The following is an 8,672-nucleotide window of genomic DNA, read 5'->3' as shown; positions in this document are numbered from 1 at the left end:
CAGTTTTACATTTGTAGTTCACAATATTGTATTTATTTTACATTATTTATCTATTGTCTATTAAAATATCAACTATTTTGTTGAATTCAAGTTAAATATGGATTCATTTTAAACTTGTGATTGTATCAGTTAATGCAGCTTGTCGTCGTGTTCACGGTTCATTGATTTGACATGCAGTGAAAAGGAAGTGAAAGAGACAGATGATAAATGTTTGAACTGTTTTCACTTGAGACGTTCAGCTGTCAGTTTAAAGAACATCATCACACATGTGAAGATATTCAATCATTATTATCAATGAATCTTTAGCTTGCACACTTTACACAAAGTCAGTCATTCACACTTGAATCATGTGGGGGTCTGATCCTGAGTGATTTATGAGAGTAACAGCAGCACAACTTATTCTGTTTCATTTGATCAAATATAAGGATTCAAGGATTCAAGGCTTTCCTTGTCATGTGTACATAGCTACAGTGCAGATACTTCAATGAGCATCTGAGGTCACAGGCTCCTCCAGCAGAGCAGCACAATACCACAGATACAATAGAGCAAGGAGAGTCTAGATACAAGTCATTGGAATATGATATATTAGATAAATAATGTATAAGTTGCAAACAGATGAATGTTATGGATGTTCTTTTGAAAGAAAACACAAGTTTGTTACTTTTCCTTATCATCATCATCATCATCATCATGAGCTTTATTGAAGAGACTCAAGGTCCATTTTTAAAAGACATACAACACTCAAATGTAAATTAAAAAAGGCAGTGATACCAATGTTTCCACAGAGGTGACTGGTATCGTAAAGTACTGACACAAGGATTTGACAGCAGCAAAATGACAACATCAAAAAAGGACCTTATAATCAAGTTTTCTCTCTAATTTCTCCCTTTTCCTCCCCCCTCCCTCCCTGCTCCAGTGGGTGTGCAGCAGCCCACCCTGAACGTCCTCCCCCCCTCCAGAGAGGAGCTGCAGCAGGGCAGTGCCACCGTGGTGTGTCTGGCCAGCGGGGGCTTCCCCTCCGCCTGGAGGCTGGGCTGGAAGCTGGGGGGCAGCAGCAGCTCCTCAGGGGCGTCCCACAGCCCGGAGGTCCTGGGGAGCGACGGCCGCTACAGCTGGAGCAGCACCCTGAGCCTCTCTGCAGAGCGCTGGAGGGGGGCGGGCTCAGTGAGCTGTGAGGCCAGTCTGAGTGGACAGAGCCCTGTCACTCTAAGCATGGACCCTGCCCGCTGCTCGGAGTAGAGCATCACTTCCTGTCTGGAGAGGAAGCAGCTTCTTTGATAGAGATCTTCATGAAGACACACATCTCCTCTGCTCACATGTTGCTGCTGTCTCTGCTCAGTTTTTAGTGTTGCTCTCTAATCCTCACTTCCTGCATATTCTCCTGTTTGTTCATCAGCTCACAATTCAACTGGATTTCATTTGTTTCACTCCAACAGAAACTCATCATTCATCTCAAATGTGGCGTGAGCTTTAAACCATCATTAAATAAAAATGTTGATTAAAATGAGACACTGTCTTTGTATTTCTTTAATTCATATGTTCATTGTGAGAAAGATGTATTAATACCTTCAGTATTAAACCTTGTATTATATTAATATAATTGATGACTGTTGGACAGTTTCTTTTATTTATTTGTATTATTTTATTCTGCTAAATTCATACAAACACACAAAGATTAACACAATTAGTAGAAGCGGGAGGGCTGAAGCATAGCTGATGGGAAGTAGCCCTCCTGTGAATCATCCTAATATAACATTGGCATTATTGCGTCAAAAACGTATAGAAATGAAGGAGTACAAAGAAATAAAGAAAACTGGAGAAAAAATAAAATAAAAGTTAGGGTAAGAAAAAAAAATGCATATAGCCTATATAAGAAAAACTATTGGGTCATTTTCTGCACATGTCAATAATGTTTCAACTTCCACTTTTGAAAATGAAAATACTATATAAATATATGCATATGTACACATGTACTTGGCAAATGAATAATGATAACAATAATATATGCATATAAACATTATGAACACTTATTTTCAAGTTACTTTTTTTACATTCATATGTTCACACTTACACAAAATATACACATGTTCAAGTGTATAAGTACACACATGCACTCATATACACCAATACAAATATTGCAAGGCAATTTCCAGGGCTGAAATAATAATTCAACCCCATAACGATGAAAAGAAATAAGAAGGACAAAATAAATATAAAGTAATGTAGACCATATTAAATAAATAAACAAACTGAGAAGGTATTAGTTCTAAAAAAAAAAATAATAATAATAAAAAGAAAAAAAGGATTCCGGGAATACCCAATATTTGTTAGCTGGAGAAATCTGCAAATAGAATATTTTTTGTATTTAGTTTTGAATTGTTGATGACAAGTGATACTTGAAAGGTCTGGGTGAAGTCCATTGCACGTTCTAACTCCGTTTATGGATCAGCTGTGATTTGATGGTTGTTCTACAGGGCTTGCTACACAACCAGTCAGGATGCCTAGCTGGGTATTTCCTGACTGTGGTTTGGAACTGCTTTTGAATGTTAGTAGGCATTTGGTTATGGAAAATGTTGTGCATAATCAGTACTGTTTAAAGCTTTACTATGTCAATACATTTTAATAGATTGAGTTTTTTAAATACTCAATCTATTAAAATACACAGTGGAGTGTTAACAACAACATTGTGTGTTTACAGTACTTCAAATGATTTAAATTGTGTTGCGTATGTTTGGACTGCGGTAATATCATTAATTGTTTTGTACAGCCATTCATAAAGTTACTGTTAAATATATGTTGATATCAGTGGCTATAGTTCAACAAGAATCTAACTTTCCCAGCTCACTCATAAAGAGACTGAATTGAATGACATTAATATAGTTTAAACAGGGTGTTGAAGAGTGTCTGTGAGTGTGTTTCAGCTTTATCTGGATTCATGGTGGTTCTGCTTGATGACTCTTGTGTTCACTGGACCAGTTCTCCTCCTCTCAGTCTCTTCACTTCTGCAGCTGCAGCAGGACGCTTTACTTCAGACTGAAGGAGGTTTTTGTACGGCTCTAAATCACTGTGTGAACGCGCCACCATGGTTGCCAAAACAATAGTAATCTCCTGCATCAACATCCTTAACGTTACTGATGGTTAAAGTGTACTGAGTACCAGATCTAGTACCACTGAATCTAGGCTCAGTTCCAGAGAACAGAGTTGATGCTTTGTATATCAGAAGTTTAGGAGCCTGTCCAGGTTTCTGAAGATACCAACTGAGATCAGCACCAATATTAGAGCTCCCTGTAGCGCTGATGGTCACAGTCCCTCCAGGACTAACAGTCTTGGATGTGTCAGTCTGAGTCAGGAAATTGTTGGCAGAAGACTCTGAAATGAGAAGTGAAATGTTAGATAACCAACAACATGGAGCAGCAGTTTAAATGATAACAGAAAGAGTTAAAGACAAAGCACATTGGATGCAAACATGAAAAGAAAAGACAAACATTGAACCACACATACATTACTCCTATCATTTCAGATGATACATTTTCAAAGTCTCTCACCCTGACACAGAAAGCCCAACATGACAAGCAGAGTTACTGACAACATGATCTCCAGTTTTCAGGATGAGTGCAGGAACACGGTTCAGACTCTACGTGACACAAGACCTTAAAACTGTGAGGAGCAGTGAAGCATTACAATCATGCAAATGACATTTCACACTTCACACAGACACCTGTCCTTGAGGAACAGAGAGAGAGAGGAGGTGGAGGAAGTAGAGGCTACATCTCCCTGTGGACTCATGGAGAACATGTAGAAACTTTCTGTTCCTCAACTCTCTGCTGTTTCTGTCTGTTCAGTTTACCAAAGGCCTCTGTGCTTAATAACATAAATATAAGAGATATACTTTATTGTCCCAGCAGGCTGCCCTCTGCTGGCTGTCCAGGTTCAGAACAACTTCATATTGATGTGAGATTGAATCTGTTCTCCACCTTTAGCTCTTGTTATAATCATGTAGTCAATCTGTTACTCCTCATGAATCTGCTCTGACAGCACTGGACTCAGAGTTCAAATTGTGTCAGACGTCTCTTGGATGCTCCCGTTGCAGAAAAACATGATTGAGGTTCATTTTCACAATAAAAACAACTACTATGAAACAGTCTGCTGTGGGTTGACTGAAGGGAAACACACAGTCCAGGTGGGATTTGAACCCAGTCTTGAGTAAATCTGTTTTAGGATGAAATGTTTATGCTTAATTTCTCTGCAGGTTAAAGAAGATACACTTTCTGCATCTTCAGTGTCACCTTTTTAGTCTCTCTGGTTCATTTGGTCTGGCGGGGAAGGACAAAGATTGAGTCTGAAGAAACAGGGTTTCAACCCCGCCTGAGGGAACAACAAAGGAGTTTGTGAGGCTTCATTCGTCGCCTCATAAAAAACATTACAATATCAAAAATGATTCAATATGATGTCTGTGAGGGAATATTTCTTTCTTTACTCATAGATATTTAACCTTATTGCCTGTTGACGTTAATAACCAAGCCTGACTCTGTTATCTCCTTTAAAGAATGTGCTGCTGCACTTATTCTCAGTTTTATGACCGGTCAACTCTCGGTCACAGAGCCTAAGAGTCAGGCAATTGATTCAGTATCTCCAGATGTTTGGGATATCTCCAGTGTCAGGCTTCAGAAAGCAACATAGCACCATCACTGCCACAATGAAAGTGGTGAATGATGTGGCGAGTGTTTTAGATAATAAGCAGAGTTGTGCAGCTCTGTTTATTGACCTGTCCAAAGCGTTTGACACCGTTGATGATCGCATCTTGAAGCAGAGGCTACTCAGTATTGGCATATCCAGCCATGCAGTGGGGTGGTTTGTGAACTACCTCTCTGAAAGGTCCCAATGTGTTCATTTTGATGGGCTGTCTTCTGAGTGGTTAAACATTACTAATGGTGTTCCTCAAGGTTCTGTTTTTGGTCCACTTTTATTCCCCATCTACATCAATAGTTTAGGTGAAAATGTCGATGAAGCTACTTTACATTTTTATGCGGATGATACCGTGATGTATTGTGCAGGTCCCTCCATTAAGGAGGCTGGTGTTGAATTGCAAGCATTAACATTATTCGGACTCAGCTCTCTGAGCTAAAGCTTCTTTTAAATGTTGATAAAACCAAGGTAATGCTCTTTTCAAAAGCTAAAAAGACACCATAGCCTGTTTTAGATATTGTAACTACGCAAGGAATAAAACTTGAAGTGGTTACCTGTTATAAATACCTTGGTATCTGGCTTGATGATTGTCTCACTTTTAAATTTCATGTCAATAACCTTCTCAAATAACTGAGGGTTAGGCTAGGTTTCTTCTACAGGAACAAGTCCTGTTTCTCATTTGAGGCCAGGAAAAGGCTAGTCACTGTGACCTGTTTACCTGTGCTGGACTATGGTGATCTGATCTATATGAATGCACCTGCCCACCTGATCAAGTTAGATGCTGCGTATCACAGTGCTCTGTGACTTGTGACAAACTGTAAAGCATTAACCCATCACTGTACCCTGTATGCAAGGCAGGTTTGCCTTCACTAACTGTACGGAGGCTCAGTCACTGGTACATTTTCATATACAAAGCCATGTTAGGGAAACTTCCATCCTACATCTGCTCCCTGATCTCATGGCAAATTGTAAGTGGCTACTGCCTGAGATCGCATGCTGTGATTTTATTAAATGTGCCAACTGCTAGGACTGTCTTAGGGAAGATGGCTTTTAGATGTGCAGCTCCTCTGTCTTGGAATAGTCTGTAATAAAATGGAAACTGAGCGATCTGATGCCACTAAATGTTTTTAAAGCTTGGTTGGATGCTACTCAATCGGACGCTGTTGTTACCTGTTCATGTGGATAGTTATTTTAAATTGTAATCCCTGTAATGATGCTGTATGATGTCCTTTTTGATGTTCTGTTTATGTTTCTATGTTTCATGTGGAACCTACTTGAGCAGGTCTCCCTTGAAAAAGAGATCAATGATCTCAAGGGGATACACCTGGATAAATAAAGGTTTGAAATGAAATGAAAACCTGGAGCTAAACGCTCTCAATCAGCCCCACCGGCCCCCATCACTCTGTGGGACTCCGCAGTCTCTGCTGTGGAGTCTTTCTGCTTCCTGGGCACCATCATCACTCAGGACCTCAAGTGGGAGCAGAACATCAGCTCCATAATCACAAAAGCCCAGCAGAGGATGTTCTTCCTGACGCAGCTGAAGAGCTTCAACCTGCCTAAGACAATGATGGTGAACTTCTACACCTCCATCATGGAGTCCATCCTCACCTCCTCCATCACCATCTGGTACGCTGCAGCTAGCCGAGGACCAGGGCTGCAGCTCATCATCTGCTCTGCAGAGAGGGGGGTCGGCAGCAATCTGCCCTCCCTCCTCTACCTGCAGGCCTCCAGGACCCTGAGGCGGGGAGATAGAGTCCGACTAATGCACTAATATTTTGCACATTCTATGGACAATGTTGCACTAATGTACATTCTCAAACATTGAAGTGTCTGTTATTTTGTATATTGATTGTTGTGTTTTTATTTAGGTCTTAATGTGTGCACATGTAAAAGTGTTTCTTTGATTCTGTGTATATATATATAAAATATGTGTGTTCATATATATATATATATATATATGAACACATATTTTAATATACGTTTCTTTTATATTCGGGATTTTGGGAAATGTTATTTCGATCTCTCTGTCTGTACACACAAACTGGAAGATTGACAATACAGTTGGCTTTGACTTTGACCCCTACCACCCTGGACACAAACTGCTCCCCCCTCCCCTCTGGCAAAAGGCTCCATCAGGACCAGAACTCTCTCCATCAGGACCAGAACCTCTCTGCATCAGGACCAGAACCTCTCTCCATCAGGACCAGAGCCTCTCTCCATCAGGACCAGAACTCTCTCCATCAGGACCAGAACCTCTCTCCCCCTGAACAGCTTCTTCCACTCCGCTACCGGCCTCATCATCTCCTAAAGCCTCTGCTTTGCACTGGTGGTCTCAGGGGGGTCAGGGGTCAAATCATGTTCAAACTAAACGTCTAACCAGAGTTTAACATTTGAAAGACTTCATTAGATTGATCTTTGTCATTTTTAATCAGGATCTTTATAATAATGATTAGATAAAAACTCCAGAGAGGCCAGAGATGCTCCTGCTGTGAAGCACACCGAGTGGAGACATGTGGGGAAAAGATAAAGAGCGTTTGTTGTTTTAATTCGGGGAAGCAGAGATCACAATAAGGTTTGTGTATAATGCTGCTTTTACGTAGAATGTGTTTTGGACTGGGTTTAATCTCATTAATCCATTAACATCTGTATATTTAAGAATAAGAAGTGAATAGTGCTGGGTGGGTTCCTGTCAGCTCTGAGTTCAGTGGGCTGTGTCAGTCTCTTCCTCTTCAGCAGCTGCAGGTGGTTCCTGCTGTAACAGCTCAGAGTCTCTGCAGTCTGACTGAGGGAGGTTTTTGTACGACGACAAATCACTGTGTGAACACGTCACCACTGTGGTAACTCTGACAGTAATAAACTGCTGCATCTTCAGCCTTCAGTCCAGTGATGGTCATAGAGAAGTCAGAGCCGCTTCCACTGCCACTAAACCGAGGTTCTGTTCCTGATTCACGTGTGCTCACAAGTTTTATCAGGAGCTTTGGAGGCTGTCCAGATTTCTGTTGATACCAGAACATACATGCAAGACCACTAGCGCAGTTGGGATGAACATCTGTGCTGGTTTTACAGGTGAGAGTTACGGTGGATCCTGGAGCAGAAGTCTTGACTGCAGGCTGAGTCACAGTCACCTGACCGCTGCATCCTGCACACAAAAACAGATGATTGATTTCTCAGCAGAAAGAAAGGAGAGGAAAGGCAGCACATGATGTTTGAAATGTTGCTGAGTGAATGAACCTGTGAAACAGCAGCAGGCCAGCGTCCAGATGAGGATGGTGATGAGAGTCATGGTGCTTTCTGCTGACTGACAGATGTGAGTCCTGCAGTGTTGAACTCACAGGACTATAAACCTTCTCAGTTCACTGGAGGATCAGCTGACCATGCAAAGCCTCCTCTCTATGGAAATGATGTCTCTGCTCTCAGCACACTGAAGGCAACGTGGGACACGAAACCAGGAGGAACACTGTCTGGATTTACACCGTCTATCATCTGAATGGAAGAACAGATTTATATCAGGAGTGGAGATGAGGATTTGAGTTTGTGTCCACTGTGGTTGGTATGATATGTCTGTTTGTCTGACATTAACATACATACAGAGATTCACTGTAGATAAATAACATGTTTCAGTTCTGTTTCAAATACATTTGTTAATAACTATTATTTCAAAGCCTCATGTTCATTTCACCGTGTAGAAACTAATATAAAACTGACAAAGTTAGTTGTGTAGCAGACTGTAATGGTTTCTCTGCCAGGTGTAGAAAAGTGATGAGAAATGACATAAATCATTTTAATTCTTCCAGATATGTAATCCATATCTTTAGAAAAGCTTTGTTGATTTAAAAACTGTATATGTGTCTCTGTTATCAGTGAGATCAGGGAGCTCTCTCAGTGATACATGCTTGTTGACAGTGCAGGAGGTTTTTGTACGGCCACTCAATGAGTTTGTATCACTGTGGTACACTTTTGGTGGAGGAACCAAACTCATCGTTCAC

At 40.8% G+C, this 8,672-nt stretch overlaps 2 gene segments (V, D, J or C); one reads left to right on the top strand and one right to left on the bottom strand.

Moving 5' to 3' along the window:
- Positions 1-690: 690 nt before the first annotated feature.
- LOC307046465 (immunoglobulin lambda constant 6-like) lies at positions 691-1,239 on the top strand. The segment is given in 2 exons: positions 691-715; positions 917-1,239.
- Positions 1,240-7,496: 6,257 nt separating this feature from the next.
- Positions 7,497-7,969, bottom strand: LOC307046464 (Ig kappa chain V region BS-5-like). The segment is given in 2 exons: positions 7,918-7,969; positions 7,497-7,825 (listed from the first exon to the last, which is right to left on the bottom strand).
- Positions 7,970-8,672: the final 703 nt, after the last annotated feature.

This window comes from Notothenia rossii (assembly GCF_949606895.1).
Source record: "Notothenia rossii genome assembly, chromosome: 7".
Taxonomy (NCBI): Eukaryota; Metazoa; Chordata; class Actinopteri; order Perciformes; family Nototheniidae; genus Notothenia; species Notothenia rossii.
This window is presented reverse-complemented; position numbering and strand designations above follow the sequence as displayed.